At 45.5% G+C, this 22577-nt stretch overlaps 2 long non-coding RNA genes across 2 annotated transcripts; both read right to left on the bottom strand.

Moving 5' to 3' along the window:
• Positions 1 to 5056: 5056 nt before the first annotated feature.
• Positions 5057 to 13065, bottom strand: LOC106993851 (uncharacterized). Its single transcript, XR_003723564.2, has 3 exons — positions 11523 to 13065; positions 8112 to 8189; positions 5057 to 7990 (listed from the first exon to the last, which is right to left on the bottom strand). It is a non-coding gene; the product is annotated as an uncharacterized LOC106993851 (long non-coding RNA).
• A 262-nt stretch (positions 13066 to 13327) lies between these two features.
• LOC114673025 (uncharacterized) lies at positions 13328 to 21448 on the bottom strand. The gene is made up of 2 exons (XR_013405875.1): positions 14641 to 21448; positions 13328 to 14257 (listed from the first exon to the last, which is right to left on the bottom strand). It is a non-coding gene; the product is annotated as an uncharacterized LOC114673025 (long non-coding RNA).
• Between the last annotated feature and the right edge of the window lie 1129 nt (positions 21449 to 22577).

Below are 22577 nucleotides of genomic sequence, written 5' to 3'. Positions count from 1 at the left end.
CCGCCCCGCCCCGCTCTCCGCCCCGCCCCACTCTCCGCCCCGCCCTCCGCCGGCACTAGCCAATCCCCGACGGGCCCGTCTTCCAGCCCCGAAGCGGTCACCTCCTGACCTCTAGTGGCGAACCTGGGGAACTGCGCCCCGGCCCGCCCGCCCGCCCGCCGAACCCAGGCCGTGCATGCCCTGCCCGTTCTTCGCAAACCGAGTGAACCTCCCGATGCATGGACTCTGGCTGTCGTCGACGCAGACTCTCGTGCACTGCTTAACACCGTTTTGCTACAATGTGACGGCTGCAGACACTGCCCTCAAACTGCAGCCCCACACACAAGTTTTGTACTTTGGTCTGACCTACCCGAAGGTGTCCTTTTGGAGTCTTATTTGTTAATATTTATAATGACATATAATCCAAAGTAAATGGAAACATCATATTGCGATCTCATTGCCTTGGCGAGACGCTCACCTTGTAATAGATTTGAAGGGGGTGGGGGCGGTGGCTCACGCCTGTAAGTCTTAGCACTTTTGGAGGTCGAGGTGGGAGGATTGCTTGAGGCCAGGAGTTTGAGAGCAGCCTGGTCAACATGGAGACACCCTGTCTCCACACACACACACACGCACACACACACACACACACACACACACACACACACACACACACACACAAAATGACAATTAGCCTGGCGTAGTGGCACACACCTGTAGCTCCAGCTATTCGGAAGGATGAGGTAGGAGGAGGAAGATTGCTTGAGCCTGGGAAGTGGGGATTGCAGTGAGCCAAGATCATGCCACTGCACTCCAGCCTGGGCAACAGAGGGAGACCCTGTGGGGGGGTGGGGGGGGGAAGGATTTGTAAGGGATGGAGGGGAGGGGGAAAGACGGAGGAAAAGGCAACTGAAACCTACTCCGGATATAGTCTTGTTACTCTTCACCAGGCACCCATTTGAGGTAGGACCTCAAGTTACAGATGGGGAAACTGCGGACCAGAGAGGTTAAAATACTTGTACCGAATCACACGGCTGGTCGATGGCAGAAGCAGGATTCAAACTGAGGCCACCCAAGACTTTTTGCACCAGAACCTGTTGGCCGTGCTGTTGTCCACTCATCCACCAAACAACTGTGGAGTATTGACTCAAACGCCAGCCCCTGTCTGGGTCTCCAAGGGAGTTAAATGTTGGAAGGTACTTTAAGACACGTATTGTGTAGGTTTTGAGGGGGAGAAAACCTTCCTAACACAGTTTATTGAATAGTTTATTGTACATCATTCTTTAGGTCAGATAGAAACTTCTCAAGAGATACAAGCCTTTGCTTTCTAACATCGACTAACGAAGAAAATGTATATCACTGAATGTGCAAACCTCTCAATCTCTTTCCTCTATGTCTCCCCTCAGGGTCAGCGTCAGGGTTAGGGTCTAGGATCAGGATTAGGGGTTAGGGGTTAGGGGTTAGGGTTCACGCTTGGGGTCGCACTAGGTCCAGGTCTGGGTCTGGGTCAGCGTTTCTCATTTAGTGAGGGTTTGGAGTTTGGTTTTGGCTGGGTTAGGGCGGGTTAGGACTCGGGTCATAGTTTTCGGTTGGTGCGGTGGGCATCCCTGCTGTAATTTCCTTTCTGGTTGTCACCGTGACCGTAACCCTAATTCTGGTTCCACTGCTCTCGCCTGTTCAGTTGTCAGGGCTCTTTTCAGGGCTGGCTCCATTCATTGCGCGCTCCTCCTACTTATCTCGCCTGTCCAATCGGCAGAGCTCTCCACCTTCTTGTTCCGCCCTCTTCTCCCTAACATCCAATAGCAGCCTTCTCCGCAGTCCTTGCTCCTACCACTCCTGACTCTTGCCCAATCAGCAGGCTCTACCAATGCTCACTCCGCCCACTTCTCTCTCTTGTCCAATTGGCAGGGTCTCCTCAGTGCTCGCCCCACCCACTTCACGCCTGTCCAATTGCAGGATCTCAGTGCCAGCTCCGCCTGCTTCTCGCTCCTATCCACCCAGCAGGCTCTACCCGGTGCCCACACTGCCCACTTCTCTTTCTTATATAATGACAGCATCTCCTAGTGCTCACTCCGCCCACTTCTCTCCCCCAGCCAATCCGCGAGCTCTGCCAGTGCGTTGCGTTCCTGTCCTCGGAGGAGGGAGCCCGGGGTCTCTCCGGGAAACGGAAACGCAGGCTGGGGGGTGCGGCTCGTTTCCTTGCGACGCGGGCAGAAGCGCTCTGCCGCCGCGCGGTGGTTTTGTGGGGCAAAGGCCGCGCGGTTCCGCAGGCCCTGACGCTGCAGGGACTCGGGGGGCCCCGGGCGCTTTGTCCGGGTGGAGCGGGGCCCGCCCGGCGGGACGTGTGTGCGGCTGCGCAAATGGCCCCAACGGCGCCGGGCGGGCCCGGGAGGGGGCAGTCTGGGGAGGCAGCGGCTGCGGGTCCCGCCCACGCGGAGCGCTCTCTGCCTCTCCGAGCTCTTGCTCCGGACTCGTTCCTTCATCTAGGGCGCCGTGCACCGAGTGCCGTCCCTGCTGTCCGCACAGAGGCTCGGCTGGGCTCCCGCTCCCTCTCGGTGGAATGAGCTGTCACAGCCGCCTCCGCGCGCACCTGTGCCCAAGGAGTGGCAGCTGGGCTGGCTTCATGCCCCGGGAAAGGGATGTTTGGCATCACCAGCGGTTGGCAGACCGGTTGCGCACCTGCTTAGCTGTCAGGCTTATCTGAAGGACAAGTCCTCCTGCCTCCAAACAGCAAAACCTCCAGCGCGGCTGGAAACGGAGCTGTGGCTGCCCATTTGCATTTCGAGGTCACTGTGTGGCAGGGCCAGGAGCTGAGCTGGAGACGACGGCATCGTGTGGCCAGAGGAGGGTTCAGTGAGTATATTTGAGAGGTGAACCAAGCACTAGGTTTTGGGGTGTCTTGGTTGATAGTAATGGATTGTTGGTTCGGACCAAAGACATGCCAAGAAAGAAAGAATACTGGGATGGCCCCGTGGCAACAGCCTTTTCCAGCCAGCAGGGCTGCTCTTGGCTGCTGGGAAGGAGACTGGGACCCGGAGCCTCGCTAAGCCTCCCCTCCCATCTCATCACTTGCAGAGGGACGTGAGGAAAAGGGGCCTCCACAATCGCCAGAGACAATCCAAGGACCGTGGGAGCTGCTGGCCTCAGCCCCGGACTTTCCTGGAGCTGAGACAGTTTCAAAGCCACTGGCTGCCAGGTACTGTCATCCCGTGGCCATGGGACCATCTCACGTGATCAGTTCCTCTCTCTCCTCAGATGAGACTGGAGCGTGGAGTGGGTGCGGGGGTGCTAGGACCCCGACATGGGGACAAGGTCAGACCCCAGGGAGGGGGAAGTCACCAGCAAGGAGCCCACATCGGGGACCGGGGTCGGGGGGGGGCTTCCTGTGACCCCACACTGCTCCTGCAGCCTGACTCATCACCCGAGTTCATGTCTGCTTTGGAGAATGAGGGGACAGACTTAGAAGGAAACACATGCAGGCCCGACACCTAAAGACAAAGCCAGCTGTCCCTGTGGTTTATTTCTAGTATTTTGTCTGATTGCTTTTCACTGAGTCGGTGATAGCCAAAGTCTCTAGTTCTTAGTCCGTACCAGTGCTGTTTGGACACTCTCCCTGCGCTCCGTGCTCTTCCTATGATGAAGTGAAAACTCGACGTAAGGACAGGAAAAGTGTAGCCTGGCCAGCTGTGGGGCAGAGTTCATGTAGGGTCAGCCCATGGCATGTCTGGCCATCACGCCTTGCTCACTCCTGCTCCTCCTTTTCCTTGTACTGTTATGACATCAGCGTCTCTCCTGACACCACCTGTGCCTGCTGAAATTCAGGCCTGACACTGCCCAGGTGTGTGACCCTAGGCAGGTTCACAAACCTCTCACCTGCAAAATGGGGATGGTGCTAGGACCTGCCATGGGGTGGTTGCAAAGCTTAAGTGGGGGTGGTTAAGAAAAGCCTGGGAACACCAAGGAGCATCATTGAGACACAGTGAGTATTTGTGGAATATTAATTCTTAATTCTTTAATAATTCCCTAATGAATTATTTACTTAATTGCTTTAGGATCAGTCATCATTTATTCACTCAACTGTTAGGCTCTTAACATTTTCAGTTAGGTTAGGGATAGCATAGGGTGAGGATTGTTAGGGTTAGGGTGGGGATTAAAATTCTTTATGAGATTTGGGTGGGGAAACAGTCAAATCATATCAGTTCAATATTTTATATTAAGAGTTATAGAGGGCCGGGCGCGGTGGCTCAAGCCTGTAATCCCAGCACTTTGGGAGGCCGAGACGGGCGGATCACGAGGTCAGGAGATCGAGACCATCCTGGCTAACCCGGTGAAACTCCGTCTCTACTAAAAGGTACAAAAAACCAGCCGGGCGAGGTGGCGGGCGCCTGTAGTCCCAGCTACTCGGGAGGCTGAGGCAGGAGAATGGCGTGAACCCGGGAGGCGGAGCTTGTAGTGAGCTGAGATCTGGCCACTGCAGTCCAGCCTGGGCCACAGAGCGAGACTCCGTCTCAAAAAAAAAAAAAAAAAAAAAAAAAAAAAAAAAAAGTTATAGAGATGTTGAACTCATATTCCTCATGGAGGTTAAAAACTATATGATGGTGAGAAGTTGTAGTTAGAAAATTTATTTATTCTATAAATTTATCTTAATCCCTTGTACAATAAGGACCCATATTCACTAAACTGAAATGAAATATTCTGAGAACAGTGTGGTGTGACTAAGCTATTACCATACCAGCTCATTTAACCCTTACCAACCAATAACTCTAGTGCCCACATTTTACTCATGAGGAAACTGAAAATTAGAAAGTAAAATATCTTGCCTAGGCTCCCAGCTAGCAAGTGACCTATCCCAGGCTTGAGTCCAAAATTATCTACTGACAGATCTGAAGTCTTGGACTTTCAATTACTATTCCTATTCAAGTCTATCATTTCGGATGTATTACCTGAGTGACAGGGTGAGACCCTGTCTCAAACAAAAAAGCAAACCCAAAAAGTTGGCTTGTGAAAAGGAGGAAAACTAGTTTTATGTGGTGTCATCAAGAAGTGAGAAAGGAAAATGTGTTTTTTTTTTCTTTTTTTTTTTTTTGAGACAGAGTCTCGCTCTGTGGCCCAGGCTGGAGTGCAGTGGCCAGATCTCAGCTCACTGCAAGCTCCGCCTCCCGGGTTCACGCCATTCTCCTGCCTCAGCCTCCCGAGTAGCTGGGACTACAGGCGCCCGCCACCTCGCCCGGCTAGTTTTTTGTATTTTTTTTAGTAGAGACGGGGTTTCACCGTGTTAGCCAGGATGGTCTCGATCTCCTGACCTCGTGATCCGCCCGTCTCGGCCTCCCAAAGTGCTGGGATTACAGGCTTGAGCCACCGCGCCCGGCCAAGGAAAATGTCTTGATCGTAGAGCATGATCTGATACTTTAAAAGTTGCTGAGAGGTCAAATAATGAAGGCAGATGAGGCCTTTTGAGCTTACTGGTGACCTTCATATGAGCAATTTCACTGTTGGAGTAAGGTGAAGCCATGTTGGTGTTCAATTACTCAATATTATTCAAAATCCCTTCATCCTAAAAACTTTCAATAAACTAGGTATTGATGGAACATATCTCAAAATAATAAGAGCTATTTATGACAAACCCACAGGCAATATCATACCGAATGGACAAAAGCTGGAAGCATTCCCTTTGAAAACTGGCACAAGACTCCTATTCAACATAGTATTGGAAGTTCTGGCCAGGGCAATCAGAGAAAGAAATAAAGCATATTCCTATAGGAAGAGAGGAAGTCAAATTATCTCTGTTTGCAGATGACATGATTGTATATTTAGAAAACCCCATTGTCTCAGCCTAAAAACTCCTTAAGCTGATAAGCAACTTCAGCAAAGTCTCAGGATACAAAATCAATGTGCAAAAATCACAACCATTCGTATACATCAGTAGACAAACCAAGAGCCAAGTTATGAGTGAACTCGATTCACAATTGCTACAAAGGGAATAAAATACCTAGGAATACAACTTACAAGGGATGTGAAGGACCTCTTCAAGGAGAACTACAAACCACTGTTCAAGGAAATAAGAGAGGACACAAAACAATGGAAAACCATTTCATGCTCATGGATAGAATCAATATTGTGAAAATGGCCATATTACCCAAAGCAATTTATAGATTTAATGATATTCCCATCAAGCTTCCAGTGACTTTCTTCACAGAATTAGAAAAAGCGACTTTAAATTTCATATAGAACCAAAAAAGAGCCCGTGTAGGCAAGACTAACCTAGGCTAAAAGAACAAAGCTGGAGGCATCATGCTACCTGACTTCAAACTATACTACAAGGCTACAGTAACCAAAACAGCATGGTACTGATACCAAAACAGAGATATAGACAAATGAAACAGAACAGAGATCTCAGAAATAACACCATACATCGACAACCATCTGATCTTTGACAAACCTGACAAAAACAAGCAATGGGGAAAGGATTCCCTCTTTAATAAATGGTGCTGGGGAAACTGGCTAGCTATATTCAGAAAGCAGAAACTAGACCCCTTTCTCACACCTTATGCAAAAAGTAATTCAAGATGGATTAAAGACTTAAATGTAAAACCCAAAACCATAAAAACCCTAGAAGAAAACCTAGGCAATACTATTCAGGATGTAGGCATGGGCAAAGACCTCATGACTACAACACCAAAAATAATTGCAACAAAAGCCAAAATTGACAAATGTGATCTAATCAAACTAAAGAGCTTCAGCACAGCAAAATAAACTATCATCAGCGTGAACAGGCAACTTACAAAATGGGAGAAAATTTTTGCAAGCTACCCATCTGACAAAGGTCTAATATCCAGAATCTACAAGGAACTTAAATTTACAAGAAAAACAACCCCATCAAAAAGGGGGCATATCGCATCAAAAAGGAGGCAAAGGATATGAACAGACACTTCTCAAAAGAAAACATTTATGCGACCAACAGACACATGAAAAAAAGCTCGTCTCTGGTCACTAGAGAAATGCAAATCAAAACCACAATGAGATACCATCTCACACCAGTTAGAGTGGTGATTATTAAAAAGCCAGGAAACAACAGATGCTGGCGAGGCTGTGGAGAAATGGGAATGCTTCTACACTGTTGGTGGGAATATAAATTAGTTCAACCATTATGGAAGTCAGTGTAGTGTTTGACCCAGCAACCCCATTACTGGGTATATACCCAAAAGATTATAAATCATTGTACTATGAAGACACATGCACACGTATGTTTATTGCAGCACTATTTACAATTGCAAAGATTTGGAACCAAGCCAAATGCCCATTAATGATAGACTGGATAAAGAAAATGTGGCACATATACACCATGAAATAATATGCAGCCATAAAAAAGAATGAGTTCATGTCCTTTGCAGGGACATGGATGAAGCTGGAAACCATCATTCTCAGCAAACTGGCACAGGAACAGAAAACCAAACACCACATGTTCTCACTCATAAGTGGGAATTGAGCAATGAGAACACATGGACACAGGGAAGGAAATATCACACACTGGGTCCTGTTGACGGGTTGGGGGCAAGGGGAAGGAGAGCATTAGGACACATAACTAATGCATGTGGGATTTAAAGTCTAGATGACAGGGTGATGGGTGCAGCAAACCACCATGGCGCGTGTATATGTATGTAACAAACCTGCACGTTCTGCACATGTATCCCAGAGCTTAAAGTAAAAAAAAAAAAAAAAAAAAATATGCCGGAAAAAATTGAATAAAGCTTTGAAAAATTCAGGAAAGAAAAGTTTTTATTTATGAGAAATTATTTTTTAAATGACTGAAAACACCCAAATCTGAGGAAATACATGAGGGTCGGTGACCTTGAAGAAGGATGCACTCAAAGGACGAACATTATAGTCAATCATTGAAACACAATGATAAAGTGAGAATTTTGAAGAGAGAAGCAACACATCAGTAAGATTAACAGCTGGTTTCTCCTCAGAAACTGTGGAGGTCAGAAGGCAGTGTGATGACATATTTAAAGTCCTCAAAGGAAAAGAAAAACAAATGGTCAGCCGTGAATTCTATATTTTGCAAAATTACCTTTCAAGAATGAAGGAGAAATTAAGAAATATCCAGATAAACAAAAGCTGAGGGAGTTCATTACCAGTAGTCCTGCTTGTCAAGCACTGCTAAAGGGGCTCCTTCAAGTTGAAATTAAAGGACATTAGACAGTAAGTTGAAGCTGTAGTAAAAAAATAACAATAGTAGAGGTAACTTTATAGGTAAATATAAAAGCCAGGATTATTACATTTGGGGTTTGGCTTATAACTTCTCTCCTTTTCTAATATTACTTAAAAGGTATATGCATAAAACAATAATAATAAATCTATGTTACTGAGCATATAGTGAGTTAAGATGCAATCTGTGACAATAATAACATAAAGGGGGAGGGACAGAGATGTATAGGAGCACAGTTTTGTATGCTGCGGAAACAAAGTTGGCATTATTCAAATTAGACTTATCAGTTTCAAATGTTAATTGCAATGCCCAAGGTTACAACTTATGTAAACGAAAATATACAGCAAAAGAAAGAAGGATATCAAAATGTTACACTACAAAAAGTTAGCTTAAAAGGGAGTAATGGGGGAATTAAGTAGCATAAAGCATGTAGGACATATAAGAAAAAACAGTTAAATGACCAAAGTACATTTTTCTTTGTCAATAATCACATTAAATGCAAATGGATTAAACTCAGTAGCAGAGATTGGGAGCTCAGATTAAAGAGACTACATCCATCTATAAATATATGCTACCTGAAAAGACTCACTTTAGATATAAGGTCATAAGAAGGCTAAAAGTGTAATTATGGAAAAAGTTATTCCATGAAAATGTTAATCAAATGAGAGCTAAGGTGACTATTTATTGGCCTGCAAAATAGATTTTAAATTTTTAAAAGTTTATGATATTAAAAGGTTCTGTTTTGCAAGAAGATATAATAAAACTATACATAACTAACAACAGAGTCCCAAAATATATGCAGCAAAAATGGACAGCAGTGAAGGGAGATATAGACGGTTAAACAATCATTGTTGAAGACTTCAGTACTCTACGTTCAGTAATAAATATGACAACACAACAAAAGATCAGTAAGGAAATAGAGAACTTGGTCAGCACTATATACCAAATAGACTTCACAGACATACGCAGAACAGCAGAATAGCAGCAGAATACACATTCTTCTGAATGGCACATGGAATATTCTCCAGGATAAACCATATGTTAGGCTATAAAATAAGTCCTAATACATTTTAAAAGATTGAAATATTTCCAGATATATATTTTTTTATCACAATGGAATGAAAGTAGAAATCAACAAAAGAAGAAAAGCTGCAAAAACCATAAATATGTGACAAATAATACATTCTTAAATGTGACTCAAGGAAAAATATTACAAAGTTAGAAAATAAATGGTGAAAAGCAAAAATGAATATATAATACACCATAACGTATGAGTGTTCAGGACATTTATAATCATAAATGTCTACCTCAAAGAATACAGATATTAAGTCAGAAACGTAATTTTTATATTTTTATTTCTATTTTTATTTTTTTTGAGACGGAGTCTCGCTCTGTCGCCCGGGCTGGAGTGCAGTGGCCGGATCTCAGCTCACTGCAAGTTCCGCCTCCCGGGTTTAAGCCATTCTCCTGCTTCAGCCTCCCGAGTAGCTGGGACTACAGGCACCTGCCACCTCGCCCGGCTAGTTTTTTTTTGTATTTTTTAGTAGAGACGGGGTTTCACCGTGTTAGCCAGGATGGTCTCGATCTCCTGACCTCGTGATCCGCCTGTCTCGGCCTCCCAAAGTGCTGGGATTACAGGCTTGAGCCACCGCACCTGGCCCCATATAAGGAATTCTAAATATTACAGTACACTAAACCCAAACCTAGCAGAAGAAAGGAAATAACAATTAGAGCACGTCAGGTTTTTGTATCCGTTCAAACGCTGAAAGCGTGACAACAGACAACGCGAGGCAGTGTGCACAAGGTGGTGTGCACAAACATGCTGCTTGCTTTTTTTTTTAGACGGAGTCTCGGAGTCTCGCTCTGTCACCAAGGCTGGAGTGCAAAGGCGCAATGTCGGCTCACCGCAACCTCTGACTCCCAAGTGCAAACAATCCTCCTGCCTCAACATCCTGAACAGCTGGGACTACAGGTGCCTTCCCCCATGCCTGGTAATTTTTTGTATTTTTAGTAGAAAGGGGTTAGGGTTAGGTGTTAGCAGTTAGGGTCTGGGTTAGTGTTGAGGGTGAAGGCTAGGGTTCAGGGTTGGGGGTTAGCAGTTCAGGTCAAGGTTAAGGCTTAGGGTCAGGGTTTGTGGTCAGAGTTAGGCTTTACGGTTGGGGGTCAGGGTTTGGGGTCAGGGTGAAGGCTAGGGTTCAGGGTTGGGGGTTAGCAGTTCGGGTCAAGTTTAGGGTTTAGGGTCAGGGTTTGTGGTCAGCATTAGGCTTTAGGGTTGGGGTCAGGGTTTGGGGTCAGGGTCAGGGTCAGGGTTAGGGTTAGGGGTTAGAGTTAGGGTTAGAGGGTTAGGGTTAGGGTTTAGGTTAGGGTTAGGGTTAGGGTTACAGGGTTAGGGTTAAGGGTTAGGTTTAGGGTTAAGGGTTAGTTTTAGGGTTAGGGTTAGGGGTTAGGGTTAGGGTTATGGTTAGGGTTAGGGTTGGGTTAGGGTTAGGGTTAGGGGTTAGGGTTAGAGTTAGGGTCAGGGTCAGGGTCAGGGATTAGGGTTAGGGGTTAGGGTTAGGGTTAGGGTCTGGGTTAGGGGTTAGGGGTTAGTGTCAGGGTGAGGGTGAGGGTGCGGGTCAGGGTTTAGGGTTAGGGTTAGGGTTTGGGTTAGGGTTAGGGTTGGTTAGGGTTAGGGTTAGGTTTAGGGGTTAGGGTTAGAGTTAGGGGTAGGGTTAGGGTTTATGGTTAGGGTTAGGGTTTTAGGGTTAGGGTTAGTGTTAGCAGTTAGGGTTAGGGTTAGGATTAGGGTTAGGGTTTGTGTTAGGGTTTGGGTTTGGGTTAGGTTAGCGTTAGGATTAGTTTTAGGGGTGGGACAGGGCTTCGTCCCTCAGCTCACCTGAGACATATACCTATATGATTGCTTCGTCTGCGCTGTGTACAATGCAGCTTCACTGAGCCACACTAAGGTGTAAGTCACTATTCCTCTACCTCCACTCACAAGTCAATTGTGTATTCACCGAAAGGCTTATGAAAGACTCAAAACAATGCAATCCGTTGTCTCTTGTCCACCTATAACCTGGGAGGCCCCCACCTTTGTGTTTTCCTGCCTTTCCAGATGGAACTCTGTTTTCGAAAAACAAACAAACAAAATGTGGTTTTGAGACATTTGGATGTGGGAGTTCTTCTTGCAGGCCAGATGTCAGACCCTTGGCTGAGACAGCGGTGGGGCCACCAAGGCGATGGTGGCCCTCATGCTGCCCCAGTCTCACTCCTACAGGCTCACCCCCAATCTGGCCCACGATGCATTGCGACTACAGAGAAGTGGAACATACTCACTTTAGATACTGCTGATACTCACGCGCATTCTTCCCATGAACAGCATGAACGTTGACCAACTCCAGCGTAATGAGGAACCGGATCAGGCTGAGCACAGGGGACAGTAGTCTGATACTAAAAACAGATGAAAGTAAATTCAAACGTGAGGAATGTTGGTATTTTCCACCTTCATCAGGAAAAAGATGTTTCACCTCATCAACATCCTTAAGTCCCAACTTCTCAAAAATAATTTTCCTAATCCTCAGAGCCCAATGCCTGCTTCCAGCCCCCAGGCCCGTGGCTGGCGGGAGTGCCCCATGTAGCCCTTGCTCCTGGCCCATCCTGCACGTCCGCATTCCTTGCTCATCAGTCATCATCTGAGACTCTCAGACATCTGACGGTCTACGTCAGCGCTGCCAGGGGCTCTGCACACTCACGGAGCACCTGGCAGGCCCAGTCTGTGCACAGCAGCCCCCCTGCTCCCTGCCCTCTGACATCTAGGGAGGGACTCTCACCAGAGGAAAACAAATGGCCTCAATACGAAAGCAGGCTCAATGCCAGCAGATTAAAGAAATCCCAACTAAAGTAAGATCTTATTTTTCCCATGAAACTAGTTGAGACATTTAAAAATATTCTGGTTTTGGAGAGTGGTAATAAGAGAATGACCTTGTCTTATAAACTGCTGGTAAGAGTATAAATTGAGTAGCACCCTTCTGGAGGGGAATTCAGTGATATATATTTAAAGCTTTAAAAACACAGATACCACTCAACCCAAAAGTTCTAGAAATGTATCCAAAATGGTCATTTCTTAAGGATGTAGCACATTCTAAAATATACACTGTAAGTGAAGGAACCATAATGCTGTTAATCTGCTATTAAGTTAATCTGCTGTTATATTTTAAATCCAAATCCAGTTAATCTGCTGTTATACTCTAAATCCAAATATTCATTTAGGTAGATAGAACCCACATTTCCATAGGCCAAATTACAAACACTATTTAAAATAGTATGTACTATAACTTTCTATGAAAATCAGCATGGGGAGTCCTCACAGTCCTCAGATAACATCATTTCATTCAACACCGTTTCATCACAATATCAGTGAGAAAGGAAATCGATACACCGTGAGGGCCACGGTCTGTGTGGAGAAGCACGTTCTGCATGGGTTTTCTCCCATCCCCCAGTTTCCTCCCACATCCCAGAGCCGTGCACATTAGGTGAACTGGCGCATCTCCATGGTCCCAGAGTGAGTGTGGGTGTGTGACTGGCCCTGCGAAGGAACCACGTCCTGTCCAGGGTGGGTCCTGCCTTGTACCCGGAGCTGCCGGGATAGGCTCCAGCCACCCACAACTCTGAACTGGAATGAGCAGGTTGGAAAATGAGTGAATGAATGAATGAATGAATACAAATTATAAGAACTTGTAAAGTCTACCATCATCATACAAGTGCTCGACAGTGCGTGTCGGTACAAAAGTGCTCAGTGACCCACACATTTGTTCCTGTTGGTGCTGGAGCTGTGGGTGGGGGGAAGGGGGCGGGCCTGGGGAGGTCTCGCTCTGCAAACATTTACTGCCTCATTTAACCACCACAGGACTGCTGGACTGCCGTCACTCACTGCCTCGCCAAACAGTGAGTAGTTCTCACTTGTTTTTATTCATCTTTCTTAAATGTCCATAGAGCTCATATGTACCTCAATGTTTAACACTGTAAGTGTTTTGGGTCTTTCTTTAGAAGTTTGGTAATATTTTTATGACCAGAAACATGCTGTGGGAACTTAACTTTTGTTTCCACTGTGCAAGGAAAATAAATCTCAGTACCCCAAACTCACTAAGCCAAAGGGAAAAGTCAAGCTAGGAACTGCCTCAGGCAAACCTGCCTTCCATTTTATTCCTAAATAAGGTGGCTACAAGAGAAAAAAGCTACATACAGACCTCCCTCACAGTTTGTCCACAAGGAAATGCCTCGTGGGCCTCAAGATCTCTACCCGGAAAGACTTCTGCTGAATTTCATCCTGGCAATGCAGTTGCCAGCTGATCTTCCCAGGGGTGGGACAGGGCGTCATCCCTCAGCTCACCTGACACAAATACATATATGATTGCTTCCTCTGCCCTGTGTAAAATGCAGCTTCACTGAGCCACACTAAGGTGTAAGTCACTATTCCTCTACCCCCACTCACAAGTCAATTGTGTATTCACCGAAAGGCCTATGAAAGACTCAAAACAATGCAATCCTTTGTCTCTTGTCCACCTATAACCTGGAAAGCCCCCACCTTTGTGTTTTCCTGCCTTTCCCCAAGTACCTGGGGCACATGCTGTCAGGATCTCCTGAGGCTGTCACAGCACGTCCTTAACCCTGGGAAAGTAAACTTTCTAAAAGGATTGAGACCTGTCTCAGATACGTTGGGTTCATACTCTCAGTTGTGAACTCCAAGTATATCAACACCTGTCGATGGGTTCAGTGAGGGGCCTATTGTGTGTGTCTTCAGTGGGGACTGGAACTGCATCTGTGACGACTTCCTGCCCCACAGTGCCCCTCCAAAACAGGAAAGTGAGCGCACACCTACTCCATATACGCAGGTAGTTCTGCCGCTGGCAAGACCGCAACATCCTCTCCACCCACTGCCTGTGTCTCAGCTCCGAGGCAATGGTGACCTGGCCAGACACGTGGTGACACTGCTTGCCGATGCTTTGGAGCACAACCAGCACTTCCAGCACAATCCTGGGGCAGAAGAGGGTAGGAAAGGGTGTGCTGCAGAGCTCACGGAGCAGCTGGGGCCACCTGCAAACAGAGCCAGACTTGGAGCAGGCATTGTGATCCTCACCTGTACCTCACTCTCCTTCTGTACCTGCAAGGCTGCGGCTTTCTGGGAGCCAGGGCTAGCTGCGTATCACTGGTGGGTCTGCAGGGACAACCGTGACATGCGGCAAGTGTTAATTAAATACACTGAATTGTGGCAAACAGAATGTGACATTCACAGCCTCATCAGCTGTGCCACGCTTGCACAGAGATTGTCAAAACTGATCTCATAATTCCTCTTGGAGCAGTAACAGTGGGATTCTAAGACTACTTTATAAAATCTAAAACATAGAAAATGTCTAAGTTTGCTATGCTAATCTGCAGAATCAATGTTTCAACAGTTGTCAGGATGTCCTGGAACTTACGTCTCAGTAGGAAGATGATCCAAGTCCTTTAAAACACAATGATTCTCAGGCACATGGTGATACAGCTCATCCGTCATTTTTGTAATTAAAGAGTGGCTGGCATTTGTTTCAGAATTATCTTCTAATCTGAAAAATAGAAAATATTTAAAGATACATGACAATTAAAATGCCCACATTAGTGCCCATGCACAATAATGGTTAATGGTTCACTGAGCAGCAACCTGACTGTGAATCTTAGTTTCCCCAAATATAAAATGTAAAAAGCTACCATCACGGGACAGTGGAGAAAGAAACGATGCCCTATGCCAAAAGCAAAGTCCAATGATGACTGATGATGAGACGATGAACCACCTGCGTATTCTTCCTGCTGAACAAGTATGTCTGCTGTTGTCTACGATTCCAGAATGCATGCCTCCATCCCCACTTCTCTCCTGAGCTTCAGACCCATCTTTCTTCCTGCCTACTCAGTAGTTCTCATGGACGCCATTGTCTACCCACAAAACCTGCCTCTCGTTCCATGTTCAGTCTCCACCAGGGCCCCAGGCCAGCTGGAAGATCACATTCAGCATCACTTGCAGCTCCTCACAGCCACCAAGGCCCAGAAATTCCTCCTTCCCCTTTTATCTTCCAACAGCCTCGCTAAAGAAGAAATGCTGCTGAAACTAACAGTACCAGACAAGCTTGAGGTCAGCCAGGCCCCAGGATGCCACGTACCTGACTGCTTCCCAACTGAGTTCTTTGGGGAAAGGCAGCAGAGCCCAAACCCTGATACTCTCCTCACAGCTCAGCACCTGGGATGAAATGTTTTATTGACTTTGTAGATTTCACGGTAACTTCCTAGAAAATCTGTTTTTAGATTATTATGGATGTTACATCACTCTCTAGAAAATACGTATCTATAAAATTATTACAAATTCTAAACATTTTAAAACCAGAGGGTGGGTGTCAGTTCTTCACTACAGATGGGGGAAGGCTGGGGAAACCACCAGGGGATTGGTAGGGAGTGAACGTCTGGGATGGCTATGACCATATTCACAGGTTCTTTCGACACCTGCCATTGAGAGGGAGGACCCCACCAAATCTGCACGAGCTCTGGTGACTGGCCTGGAACCAGCAGAACACAGCAGGTGTGAAGATGCTGCACGTTATGCAAAGCCATGTCAGAGGCGCAGGTGCCTCTCCAGTTCAGGCCGCGCTCGGGGTGCAGCCGCTGTCACCTTGAGACTGTCCCTGCAGGACCCCCATGAGGCCTCTGGCCAACTTCCAGTCTTCTCAGATGCAACATCCACGAAGCCCTGGGGGACCACAGCCGTCCACACCCAGGCCAGGCCACAGGACAGATCCCTCGGCAGATGCTCCCCATTTCTAACCCACTAGCACATGAGCAAGTCAAACGTGGCTGCTGACACCATGGAGCGTGAGTGGTCTCAACAGCAGGAATAACCGAAGCCCAGGATGCAAAGCTGCCTGAATACCTGTGAGATGCCAGGAGGGGGACAGGAAGTGGTAAGGACCCAAATAGCCACCGTGGGGCACGGGAGAGGATGGTCTGGAGCCTCAGCAGCTCTGGTTGGAAGACAAAGGCTGCCTTCTTGAAGCTCCTCTTCCTTCCTAAATCTTCCCTCCTCCACCTTCCTAAGGGCTTGCACTTGGAAAGCATGGCAATCCCCACTGGTAAAGCTGGTCTGCGGCGCCAACGGGGAATGGCATCCGACCAGTGCAGCCCGATGCTCTGCCTCCAAGCCACACCTCCAGGAGGCTGTTTTCCCAACTTCACTGCTGACAACCCCCTTCTGACAGTATTTTCCTGAAGGCATTCTCAAGGAGGCCTCCGACTTCTCAAGGCACCATTTCCTTAAAGCGCCTTTGCAAATCTCTCCTGACCCGCTGTGTGTTGATTTTACAGCTTCCTTTTAGAGGTAGTCTCATTTGTGAATTTTCACCTGCACAGCTGTCACGATGCTTATATTCTTGGGGACTGTCTCTTTCATCCCCTTGCACTACCCTTGTATCCTCCCGTATGTAGAATAAAACACCTTCGCTGATTGCCAAATTGGAACTTCCTGGCAGAAATGCTTAAAAAATTGTTTGTTTCAGTAAGTTAACAAAAGCTAGTCCGTGTAGGAGAAGAAAAACTGACATTACTCAACACTGACAAATAAAAACTGCTCCCAGCTCTGCGTTACTGCCTACAGCAATAAAAGCCTGCCAGGGGATTCAGCAAAAACACTTCCCGGTGCTCATCCATTTAACGCTAAAAACCTCAGTGCCATCAGCACTGCATTACTTTCAGCAGCGAGACACGGAACTTGAGGCTCAGAAGACTGAGCAACCAGGCCAGGGCCACAGCAAGCACCACGCTGGCTAGAAAGCTGGATCTGCCCAACTCAAAGTCTGACTCAGCAGGCAAACTGCACCCTTCCAGCATCTCTGCAAAAGACAGGTGGTTTCAGAGACGTACACAGCCCTCCCAGCACCCTGCATTCGGCATACCTGTTTTTTAAGCTGAAAAACCGGATGGCAGCGAGAACTATAGTCTTCTGCAAGACTAATCAACAATTCTACTGCTGCTTTTTCCTAGTTTAGAGAAAACAGTGGCTACTATCGTGTTTGGGTAGACTTAGTTTTCTTCTATTGAACTGTAGGCCAATTAGAGTCCCCATTTCTCATTATCTTTCTTCAAACAATTTTTTGCAGCTAGAAAAGTAAACGCTTCACTAAAATAGGTTTCACATGGCAAGGAAATCACAGCCAATAAAATGATTTTAAATGGAGGCCATTAACAATAATAGATCACAAATGCCACACCCACCCTCTGTGCACAAAACTGGAGATGAATAAGAAAAAAAGGATTCCAAACAATTGGAAATTTAACTAGGAAATAGTTACTTAAACACTAAAAAGCAATACAACTAAAAAACAATACAACTAAAAAAAATCACATAATCATTTAATTGCTAAGCACATACATATTTTTACAAGTATAAAATTACATCATTTGAAGCTGATATAACCACATAACTTAAAAATCCAAGTCAGTCAACTGAAACCTATGAGAAACAAAGTCAGTGAATTGATAGTTGACAAATTAAAAAATCTGTAACTACCTACAATTCTTTTTTCTTTTCTTTTTTCTTTTTCTTTCTTTTTTTTTTTTTTGAGACACAGTCTTACTCTTTTTGCCCAGGCTGGAGTGCACTGGTGCGATCTCAGCTCACTGCAACCTCTGCCTCCCAGGTTCAAGTGATTCTCCAGCTTCAGGCTGCTGAGTAGCTGGGATTACAGGCACCCACCACCACGTCTGGGTAATTTTTTTGTATTTTTATTAGAGACGGGGTTTCACCACGTTTGGCCACACTGGTCTTGAACTCCTGACCTCAGGTGAACCACCTGCCTCGGCCTCCCAAAATGCTGGGATTACAGGTGTTAGCCACTGCACCCGGCCCGCTACCTACAATTCTTAAAAGCACAAAACAAACAACTCAAGTAGCTAGATGTTAACTATGGAAGAAATGTGCTGGCCTTCCCTTCACTCAGATGTGTGAGAGCCTGGAGTGCACTAGGGAGTGTGCTGGGCAGAACACGGGAGGCACACACATGTGCCTGCACGGGTGATGTCCCCACAGGGCAGACCCACACGCAGCATATGTGTGCCACTGCAGAGCAGCGTATGTATCCCACTGCAGAGCGGCATATGTGTGCCACTGCAGAGCAGTATATATATCCCACTACAGAGCGGCATATGTGTGCCACTGCAGAGCAGTGTATGTATCCCACTGCAGAGCGGCATATGTGTGCCACTGCAGAGCAGCGTATGTATCCCACTGCAGAGCGGCATATGTGTGCCACTGCAGAGCAGCGTATGTATCCCACTGCAGAGCGGCATATGTGTGCCACTGCAGAGCAGTATATGTATCCCACTACAGAGCGGCATATGTGTGCCACTGCAGAGCAGCGTATGTATCCCACTACAGAGTGGTGTATGTGTGCCACTGCAGAGCAGCCTACATATCCCACTGCAGAGCAGTGTATATGTGCCACTGCAGAGCACCTGGCTTCTGTTCCAAGACATGAACCCATCTGAGGGCTTCTGAGGAGAGGATGACATGTTGGGGAAGGATCAGTCTGGCTGCTGTGTTATGACAAGGGGAAGGGCTCGCAGAAGTCGGTGGGCAGACCAGTCAGTACCAGCGACATTCCAAGGAGGGACCAAGGCGGTATGGCCAGGTGGTGGCACAGGAGGGACAGAAAGAAGCAGATGTGGAACATATTTCTTTTTTTTTCTTTTTCTTTTTTTGAGACGGAGTCTTGCTCTGTCATTCAGGCTGGAAAGCAGTGGCACAATCTCGGTTCACTATAACATCTGCCTTATGTGTTCAAGCTATTCTCAGGACTACAGGCACCCACCACCATGCCCAGCAAGTTTTTGTATTTTTAGTAGAGACAGGGTTTCACCATGTTGGCCAGGCTGGTCTCGAACTTCTGACCTCAGGTGATCCACCTGCCTTGACCTCCCAAAGTGCTGGGATTACAGTCATGAGCCACCGTGCCTGGACTGTGGAACATATTTCTAAAACCTGTTCCAAGGACGGAGTATGAAGAGAGGAGAGGAATCTGAGGCTTCCAACTTGAGCAGCCACCTGGGAGGCTGGAGGTGCCACGTAGATGGAAGGACTTGAGGAATGAAGATGCAGAGACACTGTGTCCCTGAATAAGCTTCAATATTGTGAAAAATGTCAATTATCCCTAACTCAATCCATGAGGTGTTCTTATTTGTTTTTGGGGTTTTATGTTTGTCCAAGTTTACACAGAATAATAACTATTAATTTTTTTTTAAAGTAAAGCTAGACTCTGTACCTTACTCTCAAGATGAAATAAATTCCAGTTGGATCCAAAGACGTAAATGGAAAATAAAGAAAAAATAGGTAGGGCACGTTGGCTCATGCCTGTAATCCCAGCACTTTGGGAGGCTGAGGCGGGTGGAACATAAGGTCAGGAGTTCAAGACCAGTCTGACCAACATGATGATACCCCACCTCTATTAAAAATACAAAAAAACTAGCCGGGCGTGGTGGCAGGCACCTGTAATCCCAGCTACTCGGGAGGCTGAGGCAGAGAACTGCTTGAACCCAGGAGGCAGAGGTTGCAGTGAGCTGAGATTGTGCTACTGCACTCCAGCCTGGGTGACAGAGTGAGACTTTGTCTCAAAAAAAAAAAAAAAAAAAAAAAAAAAAAAAAAAAAAAAGAAAAAGAAAAAATAGAAGTACCAGGGAAAATGTACACCTATATTTTTAATTTTGAAAAGCAAAGATTCTTTTCAGAATGACTCCAAATGTGAATCCAGAGAAAAAAAATATCAAAACCTATGAACAAATAACAAAGCAATATATACACAAATAAGGCTAATGAACCAGTGGGAAAAATGAAACTGAAATAAATGGAGAAAATACATTAATAGGCAATTAATGAAATAATTATAAACATCTAGTAAACATAAAAAAAGAATGAAAATAAAAACATAATCTTGGCTGGATATGATGGCTTGTGCCTGTGGTCCCAACTACTCAGGAGGCTGAGGCAAGAGGATGGCTTGAGCCCAGGAGGTCGAGGCTATCATAAGCCACGACTGCACCACTGCACTGTAGCCTGGGCGACAGAGCGAGACCCTGTCTCATAAAAAAAAAAAAATAAATAAAAGAAAAGAATTTTAAAAACCTTATTGATATCTTTTGTCTTAGAACTTTACTTTTTAAGAGTATTTACATAAGTGCCCAAATGAACAAAGATGTTCATTTCAGCATAATAATTAGGAATTTTCCACATCAGGAACATTACAACTCATCCATCAATGAAGGACTGCTTAGGTAAATAATAACATATTGATAAAATGGAATATCAAACAGCTGACAAAAAGAATAATACAGAACAAAGATGCCAAAAACACACTGTTAATGAAAAATGCTAGCTATAAAACACAACGTATCTTCCTACGAACTCACTTTGGTACACTCATAGCAAAAATGTGGTAGCAACACTACCTAATTATTAACAGTAGTTATTTCTGGGAGATGGAATTCTTGAGGGCTGTTACTTTTCACATTAGTTTTTCTATTTCTAGTAATTTTTCTTTGAACATTTAAACATTTTTAAAATAACTGTCAAATGTATAATTTGAAAAAAAGATTAAAATGTCAATAACAAATATTCTAACCTAAATTATTTACTTTGAAATAATAAAATAATTAGTTTATTGATGATGCAAATATCCTACCCCATCGATGCAGCAAACATCTGTAAAAATTTCCTAATATTTGGTTAATCCTGTTTTATAATTTGCTCTTTGATTTTCAATACTTAGCTGCTGTTACATACAGCATATGTGTTTTTAAGAAACAAGTTAAATCATTTTAGCTAAGATTAATATTGATTGATCTGTGATAGAGAATATAAACTTATGTGTAATCCAGTCACTTTTTTTTCTGATGGAGGATACTGTAACTCAGATATACTAAAAGATGATTAATAGTTAATTACATTTGAAAAATAAACTATATCCTTTCATAGCTGAATGAGTTCATCTAATTAATGATTTTCTTCCCTGTAAATTACCTTAAAAACTGATGGTATACCTTCATCAACAGATCTGAGTAACAGTACAACAGAAAATGCAAGCAACTAATGAGTTGTTTCTTTTGAAAATTCATGTAAGTTGATCTCCCCATGGCTTAAATGATCTCTTATGCAGGGACCCTCCTGATGGTTCAGGAAATCCCAGAGAAATTCCTTTCAGAAATTAAACAGAGAAAATGTTTTATTAGTATCCACAGCAGAGAGCCGTGCCTGGTGTTGCTAACAGAAGGAAAGAGTGCATCCATCAAGTCCTCTGAAGCCCTGGGTGGGACCCTGCTGCGGAGAGCTGTTCTCCTACACCCACAGCTGGAGAGACTGTGGGGGAAGGCAGAGCTGCCCAGGTGGTACTGGAGTCTCATCAAATTCCAGTCTTTCTTGTTTTCACAAGGGGTGCCTCACAATATCGCAGTTGGTTGTACACCCCCTGCAGTACAAAGAATAATATTCTCTTCCTTTAGCTCTTGAGAACAATATCACATGGCGGGGAACACGCCGTGCACTATTGGAAGTAATATCATTCTCTCTTATTCTGGATAGTAGGAACAATATCTCAGGCGGGATGGACAAGCCCTGTGATATTGAGAGTAATATCATCCTCTCCCAACGAAGATATTAGGAACCATATCACAGGGGGCGTGTACACTTCTTCAATATTGGTAGCGATATCATCCTCTCCTCCCTGGGTATAAGAAACAAGGTGACAGGCAAGGTGGAGACCCCCCACGTCTTGGGGAGTAATTTCCCTCCCTGGATATTAGGATCCACGGTGGACACACAGCATGTTTACGATTCTGAGAGTAATATCATCTCCCCCTCTAGACATTACGAACAGTATCAAAGACGGGTGTACACCCTCTGCAATATAGGGAGGAATATCATCCTCTTCTCGCCTGGATATTAGGAACAATATCAAATGAGTGTTTATGACCCCTGCGATATTGGGAGTAATATCATCCTCTCCCAGGTGGAAATTAGGAACAGCATCACCGGGGGCGTGTACACCCCTGCGATATTGAAAGTCGTATCATCCTCTCCCCTCTTGGATCATGGGAACAACATCCCTGGGGGGTGTACACTTTCTGCGATATTGGGAGTAACATCATCTTCTGTGCCTTGGAATATTCAGGATAATATCACAGGGGGAGGGGGTGTGTACATCTTCTGCAACATTGGGAATATTATCCTCTCTACCCCTGCAAATTCGGAAAGATATCACAGAGTGGGTGTTCACCTCCTGCAGTATGGGGATTAATACCGTCTTCTCCCCTTCGGGATATCAGGAAGAGTATCACACAGGGGTGTACAGCA

This window comes from Macaca mulatta, chromosome 16, assembly GCF_049350105.2.
Source record: "Macaca mulatta isolate MMU2019108-1 chromosome 16, T2T-MMU8v2.0, whole genome shotgun sequence".
NCBI lineage: Eukaryota > Metazoa > Chordata > Mammalia > Primates > Cercopithecidae > Macaca > Macaca mulatta.
The sequence above is the reverse complement of the archived record's forward strand: the minus strand, read 5'-3'. Positions and strand labels throughout refer to the sequence as shown.